Consider the following 22434-nt stretch of genomic DNA (forward strand, 5'->3'; position numbering starts at 1 on the left):
TTTACATATTCAGTAATAATATGATGTAACTTTACTACCTTGATGTAATCTATTTTGGTTATAATATGATGGACAAGTTGTATGTTTTGATACAAGGCCACTTGTCGTTATAAGCACTTTCATTTATCGTTGCAAAAACTCGTCAATAGTTGCGTCATTTCCTCGTTGCTACAAATTTGATGTGATGTTATATTTGATGATATAATCTGATATGAATTTATATATTGTGAAATAGTATGCTTTGAAATTATATGTGATATAATTTATTTTGGATATAAAGTGATAGGTAAGTTATAAACTCTGATATAAAGTGAATCTTTTGGGGTAATTTATTGTTATGTATTCACAAGTTTAAATTATATATGATAATATAAAGTAGTTTGTCTATATCGGATGACATGTCATTATATATTATAATGCTTTGGCCAAAAAAAGAAGAGGAGGAAATTGATATCGGACCTGTCATTTTATTCTCCAAGGAAATTGTTGCAGATATAAAACGCATCCTTGTGAAGTACTGAAATTAACCTGAATTAGGTAGGCTACTAAAATTTCTTTTAGCAGAGGTCTCATAGATTTCCTAGAAGGACAGAGAGATTCTTAAGGACTAAATCGTAAAGGAAAAGTTTTCTAGGACTGAGAAAAGAGGAATTTAGAGACTCAGGGCCTAAGAATGAGAAATAAAAATAAATATAGGCCAAAGGTTATGTTGGAGGCCTCAATGAGGTGAATTTTGAGGTTACACCAAATTAGGGGCAAAATTGTAATTTTGCAAAGTTTTGGATTGGTAAGGGTAAAAATGAAAATTATGCCTGAAAATCCCAGAAAATGGGAAATAGTAGGTTAAGACCTGAACACTTTAAGAAAATTTCAAAAAAATGGGAATATGATTCAAAGGCCTGTATGAGGCTAAAAATGATGAAAATGCCTCTAGAAGGAAATTGTGGAATTCCCAGCGTTTTGATTGATTTGGAATATTTTCAAAAATAAATTATTTCAAGTATAGGGAGACTTTAGATAATTGGAAACAAATGAAAAAAAATACTTGATTAATTATCACAGGTTTTAAAAATAATTTCTTTCCCAAAAAGCAAAGAGGTTTGCTTTAATAGAATTTAAAACCTATTTATACACTATCCAGAAAAAGTCAAAGTCAAAGGTCTAGAGGTTGACTTTGGACTTAAGAAAAAGTAGAGGAATTTCCTGTGATGAATAAATACTATTAGTACCCGGAGATAGATTCTCGGAGTTGTGAACCGATAGAAAGAATTCGGTCAAGATCACTCCGAAATAAATATTTTAATTATTTTAATGGAAGAACAGGAAAGAGTATCACTCTCTCTTTGGGCATGTTATATGATGCAATGTGGAGGAATGTCTAAGGATTGTATTTTGCACGAATTTTATATTAATTTCCTCCCTATTTTTATGCCATAATGATGAAGGGACATGGGAGAGAAAAGTGTACGGTTAGATGGGGAAAAGACGGATGACACGTGTATGGTTGGATGCAAGACATATGTACAGCCGGATGTAAGATGCGTGTATGGTTGGATTAGAGATATGTGGCTTGATGATGTAAGCATGAAGTCATCATGATGAGATAAGCATGATGTCATAGGACACTTGTCACCATAAGATTAAAAGAGAAAATGGATGGTCCAGATCAAGCCACATGTTTTTAAGATAATGGCCCATATTCAGTCTTATTTTCTATAAATACCCCCTCCTCTCCCTCCTTTTCGTCTAACCTAGAGGAAACCTTGGGAAAGCTCTGGCAAAATGGTTTCTAAAGAGAGAAAGAAGAGGGAGAAAGAAAGGCCAAATGGTCCATACAAGATCAAGCTCTAAAACAAGGTATGTTTATGGTTTTGATGTAGTTTTCACTACCTTTATTGTTGTTGAGCTTGGTTATGGATTTTAATGATTTTTGGGAGCTTATAACTCTAAGGGGAAATGCTGCATGAAATTCTTAAGAATAGGGAGAGATGAAATTGGTGTTAGAATAATGTTTAAAGGCTTGAAAGGAACAAGAATCAAGTGGCTTTATGTTGAAATTAATTAGTTGAATTTCATGATTATGTAACTTGAGTTATATTTCAGTCTAGGCTAGTTCATTGGGAAGGAGTTTGATTTTGATTATTTTGAGCTTGGAAATAGATTCTACATGCAAAATTGTGCGGGAATAGTATGTGGAATTAATTTTAAAAAGGTTGGAAATCAAGCTCAAAAGTTAGAAGTCAATATAACTCAAAGAAAACAAAGTGTTGATGTTGTTGATTACCATGGCTCTAATAAATGAATGAAAATGATGTGTTGATGCATTTAGGGCCATCAGACATCACCAAAAAGGAATGGTAAAGGTTGAACAAGCAATCTTAATGGTTGGTAGCAAAGGGAGCAAGAGGAAATAAAGAGAAAGTTTAAAAACACAAGGTAGCAAACTTTATCTTACTCTTATGTGCTTGGTATTTGCTTGCATGTATAACATGTTTTTATGTTATATGATTTTATGAACTCATGTGTTGTGATTGTAAATGTGTTTGAAACATGCCATAGGCCTATGTGTTTTATGATAAATGCATGATGATTTCCAAACATGTCATTGTGTTATAAAAATGTTAAGTTGTAAGCATGTTATAAATGCCAAGCTTGCCATGGATATTTGGGTGGTTATTGTTTGCCACTGAGATTCTCTTAAATCTCATCCCCTCCCTAACCAACCATTTAGGTCAAGTATGATGGATAATGATTGCATGGAGGAGAGCATGAGAAGGAAGGAGAAGAAAGTGGAGAATTATTCATGTTAATGAATAAAGCTATTGGTTAATGTATGATTCTCCTATTGTGTAAATTATGTATATGAATGTCGATGATCCGATGTATTGGTTTTGAACATTTATAGCATGAATGGAAATGTATAAGAATGAATGGGAAAGAACAAAGCCAAGTTATGCATGCCAAAACAATAAAAAGAATTAAAGCAAGAATTATCTAATGGATAAAACGAAGGTCATGGAGCAGTCAGCTTCCAGCTTCAGTTTGAGCTATCAAATATGAGTTAAGCCATGAAACTTAGTAGACATATTATACACATCCCAAGATTTAAAATGATAGGTATATTACCTTAATTGGATGTGTATAGTAAGAGATACAAATTTCCAAAATTGAGCCAAGAAAACTGAAAGTTCCAGAATTTATCAAATGAATAGTGATTTTCATAGATTAAACTATATGAATTGGCTTGAGATAAGTCTAGTTTGATATTTTCTCCTATAAAGAACTAAAAGAGATTTGACTATAATTTTGGAGCACCTCAATATGATTTTTACAGAATTAGTTATGATTTTTCAAAGTTGGACAAAAAATCTGGAATTTAACTAGTGAACAGTAACTCGTGAATCAATTGCAAATCTTCAATCTACGGGCTTGGTTCGTGAAGCGCTTGAACCGTAATGCTTCCAAATACGTACTCTAAGAGGTTAAAGAAAGGATGTTTCATATTACATGCACAAAAAGGCCATGCTACATTGGTTTGTCAATTACATTACAAAGGTAATTCCTAACTACAAGCATCCAGTGTTCAAGTTCTAGAGTTCTTTTTGGGAGTACATCGTGTAACCCACATCATCCATGAAAGTACATGCCCCTAACAAAAATCCTTGCAAGTAAATTTCACATTGTTATTCAACCAAAAAAAAAAATTTCACATCATTCAAATTAAAGATGAAGGACAGGTTATAAGCAAAGATGGATAATGACAAAAATGTTCAAATACAAGCTTCATAAATATACTTACTCCATACTAAGGATGAATATATGAGCCAATTCAATAGGATTATCAACACAATCTCACTTATTTCTAAATAATAGTGTCCCATCTGCTCACTAATATTTCTAAATAAGCCAATTCAATTGCATCTAGTGGACGTTCAATCCAATCAAATTTAGTGAGCCAAAAAATTTGATGGTCAGAAGGAGAACAAAAATTCAAATGAGACCTTGTGCTCTAGATGTGATTCTACAATAACAACAACAAGCCTTATTCCACTAGGTGGGGTCGGCTACATGAATCGTATGATGCTAATGTACTTTATCAACAACCAAGTTTTTAGGTATGTTGTTGATCAGGAGGTCCTGTTCAATGACCTTGTTGATTGTTCTTCTTAGCCTTCCTTTGCCTCATTTTATAAGACTCCAAACTGTCTGATCTATCCTTCTCACCGGGGCTTCCAATGGCCTTCTTTGCACATGCCCAAACCACCTTAAGTGATATTCAACCATTTTCTCTTTGATTAGTGCCACACCTACTCTTGCTCGAATAATTTCATTTCGAGCCTTATCTTTTCTTGTATGACCACACATTCATCTCAACATCCTCATTTCTGCTATCCTTACTTTAAGCTCTTGTTTTTCCTTTGATGCCCAATATTTACTACCGTACAACATAGCTGGTCTTATGGCAGTTCAATAAAATTTTCCCTTAAGCTTCTCATGTACCTTCTTATCGCAAATAATTCTGGTAGCCTTCCTCCACTTTAACCAACCAGCTTATATTCTATGCGAAACATCACCATCGATTTCACCATCCTTGTGTATAATGGATCCTAGATATTTGAACTTTGACACTTGATGAATGATTTGATCTTCCATTTTCACTTTCAAATCACCATTGCCTTGCCTCCCTCCAAAATTGAAATGCATATATTTCGTCTTGCTCCTACTCAAGCAAAAACCTATCGATTCCAAGGTCATTCTCCATTACTCCAATATAGAGTTAGTCTCTTCTTTTGATTCAGCCATGAGGATTATGTCATCCACAAAAAGCATGCACTTAGGGATTTTTTTTTTGAATAAGCTTAGCTAGAACGTTTAGAACAATATTAAACAAGTAAGAACTCAAAAAAGATCCTTGATATAGGCCAATCTTAATGGGAAAGTCCCTTGTCTCACCTCCAGACATTTTGATGCTAGTAGTTACTCTCTCATGCATATCTTGTATGGCTTTGATATAAGCAACCCATACACCTTTCTTTTCCAAAGCCTTCCAAAGTACTTCTCTTAGCAAACGATCATAAGCTTTTTCCAAGTTAATAAAAACCATATGTAAATCCCTTCTTTTACTCTTATATCTTTCCATTAATCCCCTTAATAAATAAATTGCTTCTGTTGTGGATCTCCCCGGTATAAATCTAAATTGGTTCTCTGAAATAGAAGTCTCTAACCTCAACCTATGTTCAATCATTTTTTCCCACAACTTCATCGTATGGCTCATAAGTTTTATTCTCCTGTAGCTTACACAGTTTTGTACATCTCTTTTAGTTTTATAAATAGGAACTAAAGTGTTTTTCCTCCACTCATCCGGCATATTCTTGATGTGTAAAATTTTATTAAAAAGCTTGGTCAACCACCTTTCCCCCTTCTTGCCTAAACATTTCCGAACTTCGATAAGAATACCATCCAGTCCAATGACTTTACCATTATGCATTTTCTTAAGAGTTGCCTTAACCTCTCTAATGTAGATCCTACAGTAAAAAGCCAAATTTTGATTATCTTCGCTAATTAGCAAGTCCTCCAAGTTTTGAGTTGCACATTCGCTTCCCTCATTGCATAGCTTGTAGAAGTAAGCCTCTCATCTATCCTTGATATCTCCATCAGTAACTAGAACTTTACTTTCTTCATCCTTTATACACCTCACTTGGTCCAAATCTTTCTTTTTCCTCTCCTTTTGCTGTGCAATCTTATAAATATTTCTTTCCCATGCCTTTGTTCCTAACTCCTCATACTTCTCTCTTTGTCTCTTTCTTAGCCAGATGATACTTTTCCCAGTTTTCCTCACTATTGCACAAATGTATACCCTTAAAACAATATCTTTTCTGCCTGATTTTGTCTTGTACATTCTTATCCCACCATCAAGTATCCTTATCTCTCGGACCATGATCTTTAGATTCTCCCAAAATTGCTTTAGCAGCTATATAAACCTTCTAAGCCATCTCCTCTCCACATAATGTTACCATTTCCCCGCAACTCCCAGATCCCTTCCTCCAAAAGGGTCCTTTTGAAAGACTCCTGCTTCTTACCTTTTAGCTACCACCACCTAACCTTGGGGTGTACCGTTTGATGATACTTTTGTCTGATACTCTTAAAACGCACATCAAAGATAAGTACCCTATGTTGGGCAATCACCCTGTCCCTATGGATTACTTTGCAATTAGTACAAAGTCTTCTGTCTTGGTTGTTAACCAAAAAGAAATCAATATGTGATTTAGAGGCTCCACTCTTGTATATGATTAAATGCTCCTCTCGCTTCTTGAAGTAGGTATTGATAATCTTGAGATTTCATGCAAGAGAAAAGTCGAGAATAGTTTGTCCTTCATTGTTAAGCTCCCTAAAACCAAAATCACCATGAGCCCCAACAAATTGTCCTGTTTCCTTGCTCCCACCAATAAAAATATTTTCTTCAAGTGGTATGCTTTGAATCAATCCCTCCATATCTTTCCAAAACTTATCTTTAAGATGTGCCTCTACCCCAACCTGAGGTGTATAGGCACTAATGATATTGATAGTGTCCTTTCCAACAATTAATCTTAAAGATATGATTCTGTCCTCAAATCTTTTAACCTCCACTAGATTCTTCTTCCATGTTCCATCGACAATGATACCAACACCATTTCTTGGACTCACTTTCCTTATGTACCAAAGTTTGTACCCTCTAAACTCTGTGAAAACTTCTCCAACCCATTTAGCTTCTTGGAGGCACATGATGTTAATCATTCTGTCTCTCATAACTCCTACTACCTCTATAGATTTTGCATTCAAAGTCCCAATATTCTAGGTGCCAAATCTAATCTTGCTCTCATGAACTAACTTTTTTAACCACCTTTGTCAAGTAGAGTAAGGTAACCCTTGCTTATATAACACTACATCTAGGCGATGATGCAGCGACTCTAGCTCACTTCTCATTGTACTCGACCATACAACACATCACTTCTGGGCAACAACCTAGCGGTAGCTCAATTACTATGTTGATCCATGTTTACAAAATTCGACAGGGTTTTTACATTAGCTGTCAAGGGCCTAACACAACCCTCATCCTTTATCCGGGCTTGGGATCGGCTATACTATATAGGCGGAGTTTCTAGATGTGATTCTATTAAATTCAATTATAACCCTACTCAATAGGATTTCCCCCCACATGTGATGTGTTATAAGATTGGTGTAATTACATAGCAGATGAATATGGGGATGTAAGTCTATTTTGAACATGATTTAATGGTCAAGTTATAGATTTTGATATAATGTGACTTATCATCCTTATTTAATTATTATTGTAGGTATTCTTACTTGTCAATCGTTACTCCTTAACTTTCATATTCTTACTACCAAAAATCGTTCAGGTTATGTTTTCTATATATAAATTTATATATGGGTGAAAGTGTAAAAATACCCATAAACTAATACCAAAAGTGCATCCACCACCATAACCTTTTTCAAGGTGTAAAATTAACTATAAAAGTTAAAAACGGAGCAAAAACCCATCACCATTAGGATAACCTAATATGGTTATTTTTTTATGGTGGGACCCACAATATTTGTTATGAAACACCCAAAATACCCTAAATTGAAAAACAAATACCCCTTTGCCTCCCAACCTCTCATATTCATCCCCTGTTTCGTGTTCCTCCAATAGAAATTCTACACTTCCAAAATTCATCACCATCAACGCATCCATTAGAAATTAAACCAGAAGTACCAAAAAAAATCATCAATCTTACTAAAATCAAACTCAAAAACTACTGGCAAAGAAAAACTCATAAACAATACTCAATTTCACTAATAATATTAAACCAGAAGTAACCAAAAAAAATCATCAATCTTTCAAGAGAAGCTGCCTTGTCCTTCCTCGTCTTTCATATATGAAAGATAATAAGTTGCAGCAGATGATGGCAATGAGTTCATGAGGCTAAGGAAGAAGTTTCGACTACCTGGAGATGAACAGAAGCCGCCTCCTGTATCTTCTTCGTCTTTTAGATCTGAAAAATGACAAATCACCATAGATGATGGGGACGAACTTTGCGAGGATGCCATGTGTGACATATGTGGAAGAAGACGCAAAATCGATTTAAATAATGGCATCCTCTCTTCTCTAACTCATGTTTGTTCCAACATCCCCTTTGATCTCTCCCTCTCCCTCTCCCTCTTTCTCCCCCCTTCTCAATCGAAGAAATGGATGAAGAAAAACATAAGACAAGGTGCTGGTTCAATCCATCTCTTTTCTCTCCACTCTCGACTCCTACTCCATACTCCAAAAGAATAGAATTTGAACATCATTAAGACTCAAATTAGTGAAGTTGGGAGAAAGACGAAAGGTTTTTTCCTTTTTCTTGAGCTGAGGTATTTTAGGATTTTCATAATAATATTGTGGGTCGCACCCAAAAAATAATGGTAATTTGGCTATCTTAACTGTGATGGCATTTTTGCTCCGTTTTTGAACTTTTATAGTTACTTTTGTACCTTGAAAAAGGTTATGGTGGTGGATGCACTTTTGATATAAGTTTATGGATATTTTTGCACCTTGACCCTTTATATATTCAGAAATAATATGAAATAACTTTACCCTATTCTTCAGGTTAAAAAATAAAACTTTACATACTCTGGTGTGATATGATGCAAAATAACTTGTCATTATAAGCACTTCCACTTATTGTTGCAAGCACTCTTGTGACTGGTTGTACCTTCTCATTTCTTTGTTGCTAAAAATTTGATATAAAATTATATCTTGTTATATAATCTGATATAAATTTATACACTTTAAAATAATATGATTTAAAATTATACGTGCTAACATAATGTTTAGGATTAAGGTGTATCCAGCACCCCAAAGTATTTTTCTGAGTATATCCAGCATACTAAAATATTCTGTGGTGTATCCAACCCCCTGAGGTATTTTTTTTAAGTACCTCCAATACTATGAAATATTTTTTAGTGCATCTAGCACTATTTAGCACTCAAAAATATTTTTAGATGCATCTAGTACCAAGTTAAAAAAAAAAACTTTAAGGTATGGGATGCAATTGAAAAATATTTCAAGATGCTGAATGCACAACAAAATACTTTAGAGTATTGGATGCACATGAGAAAATACTTTGAGGTGCTGAATAAACTTTAATCCTTTATTTTATTTTGGATATAAATTGATGGACAATTTATGCTTGGATTAAGGTACAAAATTACCTATGAACTTTTACCAAATGTGCGGCTAGCATCATAAATTCTTCCCGAGTACAAATGCAAATGAACTTTTTTAAATGGGACAAAAATACCATCACCATTAACTTATACAAACTTCTGTTAATTTTTATCATGTTGGGTCCACACTATTGTTTTTAAATGATTATTTTATTAAAAAGTCCTCCCCTACTCTCTCTTCCCCTACCTTCTACCATCAGACACGTCCTTTCTCTCTCTCTCTCTCTCTCAACTTCTCAACTCTCTCCCTATTCCCAATTCCAACTCCATTGCCCATTATATATCTAGACTCCAACACCATCGCTTTTAACATAAAGGCCATGCAGCCATTCATATCCTCATCTTATCAAATTAAGAAGTCCCTATATTTAGAGTGTTGACTCTTTAATGTATGTCGTGTTAATTAATAACCTTTACCAATGACAACAATCTACCTTTTACCCCACTAATTTATTTTTAATTGTGTGTGTGTGTGTCTGTATATATTATATGCATATCATTGATGATTCAGACTTAAGGTGCCTTGAGCCAAGTAATGAAGCAAGTCATTAGTAAAGAGCCTAATTTCTTCCCAACAAGCCCATGGACTATGGTCGCTTCTTAATAGGCATAGGATTGGCAAAGAATGATAAAAATGCAATGCAAAAAGAGTTGCCAAATGGGAATTTTTGGACTGGTTAACTCACAGCGGTTGTGAATTCTACAACTTACTATTCTTGTACTCTACCACCTAACCGACCACATTCATTTATTGTGTCTTTGAAAAACCAAGAAGAAATAGCAACCGATTCAACCCAGAGAAAAAAAACAAATAGCAATTTTTTTTGGGTGAAAGGACAAAATGATATGAAAATTAAAGAAGATTACAATGTCCAAAACAATAAAGACCTACAAGATTCATAAGAAAATTTTAAAAACAAAGGAAGAGAAACTACTCTAGAATTATAACTCTTAACACAAGATAAAAGTAAAAAGATGTCTTTCCAAATTGGATCAACAGAGGGAGGACGTTTAGGTGGAATCGTGATGAAACATTTTTGCACACAGCTCAGTTAATGATTGTAGGCCTTGATGCACAAATCTTCTAGAAGTTTTAAATATGGCGAAAGTTTTTGATATAGAGAGTTGAAACAATCATCATTTAATCCACCTTTAGTACGAATTTGGAAGCACTATGGTTCAGGAGAATAATTAATTGGGCCCCGTATATTAAAATCTTGCATTTTAATTCTCAGGTTACTATTTATTTTGTAATTCTAGATTTTTGGTCCACTTTAAAAATTTATAACTAATTATAGAAAAGTTGTATTGATATGATTCAAATCTCTATTGAAAGCTCTTTCAATTCTCTATAAGATAAAAATACTCATTCAGTCATTATGGCTAGAATTCAACCACACAAAAAAAACCAACGCAATGAGTCACACACTAAGCACAACAATTATATCAATATCAAATGATTAATTGAATTTTTATTCAATCTTATAAAATTGATAAGACTTATTTAACAAAATAAGAATAGAAGAATTTTTCATTTTTTGCTTTTTGCTTATTTAATACAAAATATAAGTGAAGTGATAGTGTTCATATGGTTAAAACAATAGTTTACAGTTTTTCTACTCTAACTTTGATCAATCATAACTTTTAACACATATATCTATTTTAGGTGATCTATCACTCATTTTGAAAGTTTAGGATGTGTACTAGTTACTTCTGAAATTTCAATGACACAATTATTCGTTTGCATCACTTTTACTCTCTCTCAAATTCGTGGTTTTATGTTAGGATGTTTATCCCTTCATTTGAAATTAAAAATTTATAATGATTTCTTTGCATACATACAACCATTCTAACATTTCATAAATTTTTGTTATACATCATTATACTTAATCTTACATGTCATTTTGATCATTCATCATTACATAACATTAATTAGCGTGTTTAATCATACATCAACATAAAGGGAAGTCCTTATATAACATAATATATGAATATTTCTTCAATTCTTCTCATTATTCTCTTGATCCACATCTTGCATTCTTCTTTTATGCTCAATATACCTCAAACAATTATCGCCCAAACATAAATGGCATAGTTTGACATTTATAATGTGCTTGCAAACTAAACATCTTCATAACATAATGACATGTTTGGAAACTATCATACATTAATCATAAATCATATATAACAGGCTTCAAGTATTATCACATTCATAACGCATGACTTTATAAAATCACATAAACATAACAAATATATTATACATGCAAGCAAGTACCTAGCACACAAGAGTAATGTCAAGTTTGCTACCTTTTAAGCCTTCACATTCTTTCTCTTGCTCCATATGCATCCAACCTTTGAGTTGTTTGATCGACATTTCCATTAATCTTCCTTAACCTCTCATGCCTTTAAATACATTAACACATCATGCATTCTATCCATTAGAGCCATGATAATAAGCCACGTTCAAACATAGCTCTCATGAACATATATTAACCTCTAACTTTTGGACTTTCAATCCAATCATTTGAAAATTAATTCCACATGCTATTTTTCTTTATTTTTGTATGTAGAATCTTTCTTCCTTGAATTAGCTTGGCCGAATACTATAGGTTTTTTAGGCAAATTTTTTTTTCTCCAATTCTAATGCTTCTAAACTTACTTTCTCACTTTTACCACATACAATTTTTCACGTTAAATATATTAGAATCATCAAAATCATTAAAATTCAACCTTAACCAATACCTTAGTCTTGGCTGAAATTATACAAAGGTTAAGGGGAAGTTGGATTCTTTCTAATTTTATCGCAAATCTACTTGATTACTGCTCTTTTCTTCCTCTTAACTATTAATTTAACTTTAATCAATCTTTTTCATAACTTAATCACAATATGCTAGCACCTCATCTTATGGTTTTACACTTCTGAAACTCATAAAAAAAACCATAACCAAGCTTAACAATACAAAGACCAACATAAACAATATTAAAATCCATAATCTTACATTGTATTAAAGCTTGGCTTTGCCTGGAATTTCTTCCTCTTCTTCTTCTTCCTTCTCTCCTAGGTCAAAAATTTCATCCTCCTCTCCTTTCCTCTCCGTTTGGCTGAAAATCTTATTATAGGGAGGGAAGGGTATTTATAATGCCTCTCAAGTTAACCCTTCACACTTTGCCATTAATCTTGCACAAAATTACAATAATTATGCGTCATCTTTTCCAAGCCTCCATCTAAGTTCAAAGACTTTATTTTGCCTCCAGAGTTGAAATTAATTACCATAGCCATCTGTCATCACCTCCAAACTTCCATGTGTTTTAACCAAAATGGAAAGTAGTTTGAAATCCAAAGAGGTTTCTTTTCCAATGACTGGAAAATTTCCAGCAACTAACATATTCATTTTGATCCTCATAATGAAGTTTTTAACAAGCTTAAAGAGTCTAATCTACTTGCTTTATATTTAGAAACATCAAATAGCAAGTTATATGCGATTTCCCCTCCAAATTTCAGTTCCCAACATTATTTTCGAAGCCTTACAGCTTCCCAAATAACGCGCGCACACACACACACACATACCAGCACTTTATCACACACCTAACCTGAGGAGCCTTTAAACATTTTTCCAACTTTCAAAAACTTCTAAACAGTCACCTGTTGAACTCTGAAATTTTTCAGATTTAAGAATGTTTTCTTGATCATGATAAAACAACATTTGAATGCATTAAATAGTGGGTTCTAAATCAGTTCCATCTTCAACAATTAAAACTTTAAGGCTTTCAACGTCATATGACCCAACAGCACACATATATTACCCAAATAGCAAAAAGCTCTTCCGATGTCTGCAAATATTCAGCTTTAAAGACAAGAATTTAATTAACAACTTTCGAACCCAATTTCCGCTCCTCATTTCACAATTTCGACAAGCAATCCCACGGTTTCCATTGATAACATTTAAATAGCTTAACCACATGCTTTCATTAACTTGGAAACTGTTAGCTATCGTAACATTGAGGATCCTATGTGATATTCCTAGATAGAACCGGATTAAACTTCTCTACATTCATGAAGCTACAAATTCGTTCATCATTCTTACAGCAATATTCCACATGTAAGCCGCAAAACAACCGTTACAACCTGTTCACTTATCTCAGATTGTTTTCTCAAGCACCCATAACGTGTTCTTTCCTTTCACAAGATGTACCCATTGCCATCCTTCAAAAGCAATTCACCCTCTGTTTCAGCAATCACTAAGATACTAACTTCCCTCCAAAACCTAGAATTTTAAACCATCGTTATTCTTCTAGAACATGGCAAGTAGAAGAAAGAAAGGTAGGAAGTTGATCAGAAAGCTTACATTAATTGAAATCCTTGCATGCAAGAAATTTTACCTTTTGTAACATTCTGAATTTTGGGCTCAGAGGTACAAGAAGTAGTCTAAGACAAGAAGGCTATTTGACTCCTTTTGGTAGAAGTCTAGAGGTTCCTTGGAGGGATAAGAGGATTCTTCGGGACTAAATTGCAAAGTGAGAGTTTCCTAGGATTAAGGCTAGAAGAAGAAAGAGACTCTTATAAAGTCTCGGGAGTCGATAATCATATCCTATAAAATTTAGCCCAGCAAACAAGGGATGTAAAACTGTTAGAGGGTCAGAAGGTATAGTAGAAAGAGAGGTAAAACAACTTTTGAGTTGAGACCCAGGTAGAGATTGGACTGTTATTTTCAAAAGTTCCGGTCAATGAAGGGCAGAATGGAAAAGTATGCCCAAATTTTCAGATCAAAAAATCATGGAAAATGAAGTAGAGAGTTTAGGATAGTATTTGAGGCCCCAGAAGTGTTAAAAGAGTAAAAATAATTTATTATAGAATTTTCTGTATTTAAAGGTATTTTTGGCTAAACAGTGAAACATTTGTCAAAATTAATTATGTAAAATATATAGAGGCTTCAATAATTTAAGAAAAATATGGGACAAATAGTTGAGGAAATTATTTTTTCTATTGAAAATGGCACCAAAATGATCCTTGAATATGGAGGAAATTATGCAAGTTGTCATATGGGAAATGAATAAAATAATGTGTTTAAAAATCATACGTTAACAAGTGGCATAACACTTGGCAAGATTATAAAGCACATAGCCTAAGATTTGCAAGCAAGAGGGTTGAATGGATGGTGGGAGATTTGACCATCTACCCATTATAATTTTAACCAACTTCAAGGCAAAAGGCTTAATCACAAGTCTATAAATATCCCCATAATGTGCAAAATTGAGAAAGCTAGAAGGGGAAGATTTTACTCTTGAATTAGAACAAAGAGAAGAGAGAAAAGGATGAGCCAAAGTGTAAGAGGACTTAGGCAACTTCAGGCATCCATTCAAGGTAATTTTAAGCATCCATTAAGGTTTTAATTGTCATGATTTGGGCTTCATTTATATAGAGTTTAGTGGTTTAAAAATCTATGGAAAGTTGCTGGCCAATTTGGTTTAGAACATGATATGATTGAATGGAAGTTGAACTAGGAATTAGTGGTTAGAAATAGATGAAAAACTCGCACTTGTGCTTGATTTATGGAAAATTCCAACTCCCTATGTTGTGTATATGTCTCGACGTGGTAGAGTTTTTGGGTCTAGGGATTGATTCAAGTTGACTTGATACTTCTAAGGTGTTCAAATAATAAAATTGTATAGGAAAACACCAAGAAAAAGTGTTTGGAAGCATTGGTATTGAAAATAGAATTTTGAATCCCTTATACCCTATCTCTCGGCTAAGTGGAATTCTATAGGGAGGGATTGGATTTTGATAAATCTAAATGAAAATATGGATTCTAAATAAAAAAAATCATGTAGGTAAGGCATATGACAATGCCCATGAAAAAAAAATGGTAATGACCCTAAAATTAAAGGAAAGGATTAGGGGAAAATTGAAAGAGTTTATGTATGAAATGGTTTGTAGTGTGGAATGCCCCTCTTGAATGCTTGATAGGTAAGAGGAGAGCTCTAAGAGCAAGGAAGGGAAGCAAAGGTTAAAGCTTGAAAGAAGGAGCAAGAACTTATAATTTAATATTAACTTGCTTTATGTGTTGTTTGCTATTTATGTTATGCCATGAGGTCATTAAGCTAGATGTGTTATGATGTATACAACTCTTTGAATTTAATGCCTTGGTAATATGCATAGTTAAGTTGTGAAATGGAATGGTGTGATGGCATGCTCCTTTTTCATGACATGATAATGAAATGACTTGCATGATGTCACATCTCGCTGAATTTAGGATTGATACAAGAGATAAAAAAATTTGGTTAAGGGCCAATAGGAAAAGAAGATTGGTTAAGAAAATTAGGCATGGTATGAGACCTATAAAGGGTGTGGATCGACATGTTTAAATTTATCGGTCCAAAAAGGGTAAAATGGAAAATTTTGAGGAAAATTCTAGAAAATTTCCTAAAAATGGAAAATTAGTAAATTACAGGTTTTGGAATCTTAATGGAGGCCCTAGAGGTAAAATTTTTGTGAAAAGGAATTGTTACAGAATTTCCCAAATACAGATGTTTTTCGAGAAAACAGTGAAAAATTGAAAGAAACTAATTATTTTAAATAGCTAGAGGCCTCAATAATTCCTAAAAAAATATGGATTAATTATATAAATATTTATGGGAATTTATAAAATTGGTTTTAGGCCTTGGAAGGTCAGAGATTAATTTTAGGGAATTTATTTTCCCGCGGTTACATTGATAAAGGCTTAATCAGGAAAAATTCAAAATAAATAGCTAAAGATGGAGAAAAATTTTGAAAAATTTCAGATCATATTCTCATAAGAAAAAGGGATTTTTCATGGAGATAAATGAATTTTTAGAGGTCTAGAAAAATTATGAAATATTACTAGTGAATAGTAACTGATAAAATTTTGAAATGGTTTGCGATTGTGATTTAGATTGTGCGCCATCTTTTTAGGCCATCCTAAACCATGTGTAGGCCCCACATTGGGCATAAATTAAGCCCAATTTCATGAATTATCTGGACGCTTCATTAAATATTAATAAAATTTAATTCTTACATAAATATCAGTAAGAAAGTTCTGGAGACTGGATACTTGGCAAGATCTGAGAATTAGAGGCTTGGATGGCAGCCACATGGCCACTTTTGTTAGCCAAATTTTGGCCATTGATTAAGGGGAGATGCCAGATTTATTTCTCTATAAATACAACCTTATATTGTAATATTTCTGCCAAATTAGAAAACCAAAGGGGAGGTGTTGCCAAATTGAATTCTTGACCTTAAAAGATAGCTTCCAACTATGAAAATTAAGGAGAAAGTGTCCAGATTTGATTAAGGATTGATTGAGGTCAGTTTGAGCTTTTTTTAGTTGAATTTAAAGCTTATTTTGGTTGGAATTTCAAGTTGTCTTCCAAGGGTAATATGCTGTACAAGTTCGGTTGACATGAAGAATAATTAAGGGAGGATAGAAACCATGATTTAAGGCTTGGAACTATATGTTTAATTGATGTTTGGATTAAGTTTTGGAAAAAATCAAAGTTAGAGTTATATAGTACCCTATTGGCCATGACTTGTTCTTGGGGTAGGAGTTTGTTTTAATGTATTTTGATTATATTAATGAGTTCAAAAGGTGTTTTTGTGTAGGAAAACACTAAGGGAAAGTGTTTGAAATCATTGGAATCAAAAATAAAATTTTTAGAACTTATACTACCCTATTTGGCCAACGTAAGATGAAAGGGAAGAAGTGTGATTTTGATAAACATGAATTGATATTTGAATTCTGCATAAAAAATTGTATAGGAATGGACCAAGATATTGATGGAAATTAAGAGGGAATAATTATGTTAAACATCAAAGAAAAGGGGGGAATTAAAAAAGTTTAAGGTTAAGTGTTGTATTTAAGTTGAATGATTGTTAATGTGGCTTGGAATTACACTTGAATTGATAGGTTTTATGGAGGAATTCAAGGAGAGCATAATTCCCTGAAGGAGGTCAAATTGTATCAAGGATTAAGAGGTAGCATTGAATTATTAATTTGATTGTTTATCTTGCTTGTTTAGTGTGTTTTGTTAATTGCCTTGCATTCAGGAATCTATGTGATGGAGTGATTGATTTGGTGATACTTAATGTGCTTTGGCCAAATGCATGATTACATGTTAATGTGAAAGTGTGTTTGATTTCTTTCTTGATCAAATGCATAGTATGAAATTACATAATTTGAGGATGTCTTAAAGTGCTATTGCATAGCACATTATTCCTTGCTTGATGAACATGAGAATTATAATTCATTACTACTGAGATTTCAATGAAATCTCATTCCCCTCAAAGTACAAATAATCGATAGGAACCCCAAAGGATATGTTCAAGAACAGGGAGATGGTATATCGATGGAAGGAATTATGCTACAGAAGTATATGGAAGCTACTTACCATCTTTGTATATGTATGACATTGTTATGTAATCTTGTGTATATGTATGGATTGTATTGAAATATGTATCAATGGTATGGATACTTTATATTTGAACAATTGCTTAAGAAATCATGGTCAAGTATGTGTTGTATGATTAGAAAAGCTAGATGAAAGGGAAAGGAAAAGGAAAAGAAAAGGCAAGAATGGTATGAAAAAAGGGATAAAAGTTGACTTTTGGGGAGTAAAGTTTGACCAACGTGATTTTAAGCAATTAGACGAATCTAGATCTAAAATTTGACATGCTTATAGATCTCATGTTTAGCTTTAAAACAAGTGGTAATTTATTGAATTTTGGAGTTTTGTACAGAAAGATATGCTCTTCCAAAGTTGGGCATAAATCTTGAAAAATTAGAAAATGACCAAATGAATAGTACCATTTTGAACGAAATCTGGGGTTGATGCATGAGACAATGAGCATTTTTGCCTTTGGAGAGCATGTTAAGAGCTTTCCATTGAACTTGGAACCACTTTGTTTTGATTTTTCTACAATTAGTTATGAATTTTCAAAGTTGGCAAAAATTCCAGTGAATAGTAAGTAATAACTCGGAACCAAAGTTAAAATTTTGAAACTTTCTCATGCTTAAGTCTTGGATAATGGTTCCGAATGGTTCCAATTGTTATATAATGGGGTAATAAAGGAGGCGTGACACTTGAGATTTGCATACTGAACATAATAATGCATGAGATGTGTATTGATATATAGCATGACATGCATTGCATTATTGACATTTTGTTGTGGTTTATTACTACTGAGATTTTCATAAAATTTCACCCCTTTCATATTTAAATTATACAATCTAGGGACTGGGAAGCAAGAAGCAAAGGCAAGAAAAATTAAAAGGACATAAAGAGTTAAATGCGTATGATTTGGGGTATATTTGCCATGAATATTGTATGATTTCAAATTATTATAAATGGTTGTATGAACCTATGGCAATGTGCTTATGTTAATTATGGTTTTATTATGAGAATATGCCATTATGCATGATGATTGGCTTTCTTGGCTTAAGAATGGCTAAAATGGCCTATTGAATGGCATAAAAGGAATTAAAATTGGTTAAAAACTAGCTAACTTATTGAGTATGTGAGACTTAGAAATTGGAGTAGTCTAACCATAAAATTTGGTATACCTATAAAGCTTATTTTAAGCTTTAAAATAAGTGGTAGATCACTCTAATTAGAGTTTTGTACAAAAAGTTATGCATTTTCAAACTTAAGGCAAAAAACTAAAAACAAAAAAAATGATTGAATGAATAGTATCACTTTGACTTAAAACTGGACTCGAATAGTGGGGTAATGAGACCCATGAGTGTTTTTCCCATGCAAACTATTAATAGAGCTTTAAATAGAATTTGAAATCAGTACGTTTCAAGTTTTACAATTAGTTATAATTTTTCAAAGTTGGCCAAAATTATAAGGATTGCTGTGAATAATAAACTGAGAATAAGATTTCTGAAAGATTAATTTTCTAATCTAGTGGCCAACAAATATAGTTTCAAATTCTTCCATTTGATGCATTATTAGATACCAAAGTAAGATGTTACACCTTCTCCACTTGCTCCTTCTCCTATTTTCTCTCTTTCTTTCTCTCATTCTCACTCTGGTTTAGCGTTGCAGAATGAGAAATAAGAGATTGAATGGCATTGAAGAAAAAGGGAATTAAATGAGACAAGAATAGGTTACATGAACTTGGGCCTAGAACTGGGAAAACAGGCCGCGCCCGTCAGGCTGGCCTGTTTAAGACTGTTTAAGTTGAGGGTCAGACTTGTAATTTAGGGTCTTCAGAGGGAACTTGGACTAAAAAGGGCCAGCCCTTTAGGGCTCAAAAATAAAAGGGCCGGCCCTGCAAGGCTGCGGGTCGGCCCGTTTAAGTCCGCCAACAATAATTTTTTTCTTAATTTATATTTTTTTTTCTTGACCCTAACCTAAGTCCCTAACATTTTACACACTCTTTCTCTCTAAGTTTCACTTTCAGTCTTTCACTTGCTTTCAGCTCACACCTCAATATCTAATGATAGTAAAATAAATAAAAATATATTCTCAATATCCTAAATCAGATTTCAAACTTGTATTTATTTGAGCCAACAGTTATATATTAAAATAGACAAAATATATTCTCCATATTAAAACAAAAATTTTAATGATTGAACAAACAGATACATATCAATTTGTATATATGTTATAAAATTTTAATAAATAAGTTAACACTTTTTCTATAGTGACTATATCATAATTTTTACTTTATATTTAAATAGAGTTAGACAAGCGAGCTAGACAAAACTAAAGAAGACTAGACAAAAGCAAAAAAAGGATGACATAGTTAGCTCATTGAAAGCATACTATGGATCAATCCAAAGTACTAAGATATTTTAGACTTCCCATGAGATTGTGTAGTAAAGTGATTTTCACAATTAAAGCTTGAGAAAAAAACATACTACCTCTTATCTTAATTATAAGACCTCATTTGACTACAAACGAGGTCTTATAATTAGGATCGGAGGTAGTAAGTAGACAACACAAAATCAATCCCCAGTGGTTGCTAAGTTGAAACCTCTAAAACAAACTTAACATTGATACTTTTAAATAAACTTGCTAGTGGCCAAAAATTCAATTCAAAAAGACGGAAGAAGACATATTAGACTCCAATGTAGCGAAATAGTATTGAGAAAAAATCATTAATATTTTTAGAAGTTAAGAAAAGCCTGTTACTAGTGAAGCACAATCAAATATTCTTACAATTGATGATAGTGATGATAAATGTTTGTCCACTTTTATTTTTTTAGTGAAAACATTTGTCTACTTTTAATGGAACTTTTGAATGTTAATGTTGTTGACTTGTTATGTCTAATGGATGTTTTAGATTTTTTGTATGTTGATGGACATTTAGATATGATGATCTTTTGTATTTGTGACTTAATTTTATTCATATTTATATCTTTTACTAGTAATTTCATTGGTTTATTTTTATTTTTTGATAAAACATATGAAAAATATGAAAAATAATTTTTTTTAGACGAGCCAGCCTTAAGCCTATCGGCTTAAGGGCTGGGCCTAGCAAATTGGGGTATCTTTGAAATTTCGGTCCTATAAGGCTGGCCCAGTTTCCCAAGTCTACTAGGGTCACTCATACCAAATTTTCGGTTCAAGCCTCTACTTCTTTTTTTTTTTTTAATTTCCTTTATCCCAATTACACATATTTGACTTCATAACTTCACAGGAATATACCAACGGAGTTGGTCTAGTAGAATGGGTTAGTCCCTCACAACATAACGAACCAAAGTTTGAATCCCTGCTGAGAGAGGTATCCATATTTAGTGCCTGACAGTGTCTGTAATAAAATTAGTTTCAATAGGGGGATGCCTATACTTTAGCGAGGAACAAAAAAACTTTAGAGGAATATTTACCACATATTGGGCCTCTAGTATTGAGCTAGACATTAGTCTAATTTCATTTTTGGACTTTAGTAGATGAAATTACCTTTTTGCCCTTCATTAATCAAGATTGAACTTATTGAATAAATCTCAAAAATTAATTGTTGATACTTTATATAGATTTTCTTCCTCCATTATCTTCTTTAGCCCATAAAATGGCCTTTCTAAATGTTTCAGTCCATTTTTTTTTTGAATTTTTAAAGAAAATAAGCTTTAATTTTGTAAGTTAATCTCTAACACGTTATAAGGATTTTACGGCTTAAATAGCTTTCCTAACTCATAAATCCTTAATAGCCTATTTTTTAGAAACTTAAAATTAAGGATGTTACAATAGATTTAAACATGCTTTTACATGATAATGTTTAGTTGCAAGCATGTTATGATACCAAGCTTTACCATGTATACTTGAGTGATGGTATTTTGCTACTGAGATTCTCCCAAATCTCACCCTCTTCCTATCTAACCATAATAGGTATTACGGGTATAGAAGGAGAATGCATGATGTGGTTTAAAGAGAATGAATCAGAGAATTGAAGAATTGTACTTTATATTATGCTATGTATTAATTCTCCTACTATGTCAATATTTGCATGAATATGTCAATGATGTTGTGTAATTATGTATGACATCTATGGCATATAAATATGAGTATAAGAAAACATGAATATGGTTTATATAAATGTTGGAATAGTTATATGTATGAAAAAAAGATAATATTAACAAGTTATGTGAAAGTATAAAAATGAATATTGCAACAGATATGGTATAAAATTGAGGTAAGTTAAATATAGAGTAAGTGATTAGATCTGGCCATGACATTTTATGAGTAAATGCTACACATCCTAGGGCTTAAAGTGAGTGGTAGACACTTCAAGAAGATGTGTGTTACGATATATAATTTTTCAAAGATAGGGCAGAAAATCTAAAAGTTATAATTTCTACCCAATGAATAGTAAATTTACAATTGAAACTGAGAAAATATGATTAAGGCACCGTTTGGATGACATTGCAAACCTTGGTTTGGAAGCCCAAACCATGGTTTGCACAAAATGCCATCCAAACAGCCAGACAAATTAAACAAACCTTGGTTCAGGTAAAACCATGGTTTCAACCGGCGCAACCATGGTTTGGACGGCAGCATCTCTCATCTGCTTCTCGGGTCCAATTGCTGAAACGAACGATGGGCCCCTCCACAAATGACGAAAACCTCCAATTATTCGGTGTTCAATAATTGCTCTTCTTCCTCTCCTCGTTCACGCCTTCTCCCCAGTCGGTCCACACAACACCCCACACAACACCATCCAAAACG

This window comes from Neltuma alba, unplaced genomic scaffold (assembly GCF_004799145.2).
Source record: "Neltuma alba isolate B1F8T4 unplaced genomic scaffold, ASM479914v2 tig00010087_pilon, whole genome shotgun sequence".
Lineage (NCBI taxonomy): Eukaryota > Viridiplantae > Streptophyta > Magnoliopsida > Fabales > Fabaceae > Neltuma > Neltuma alba.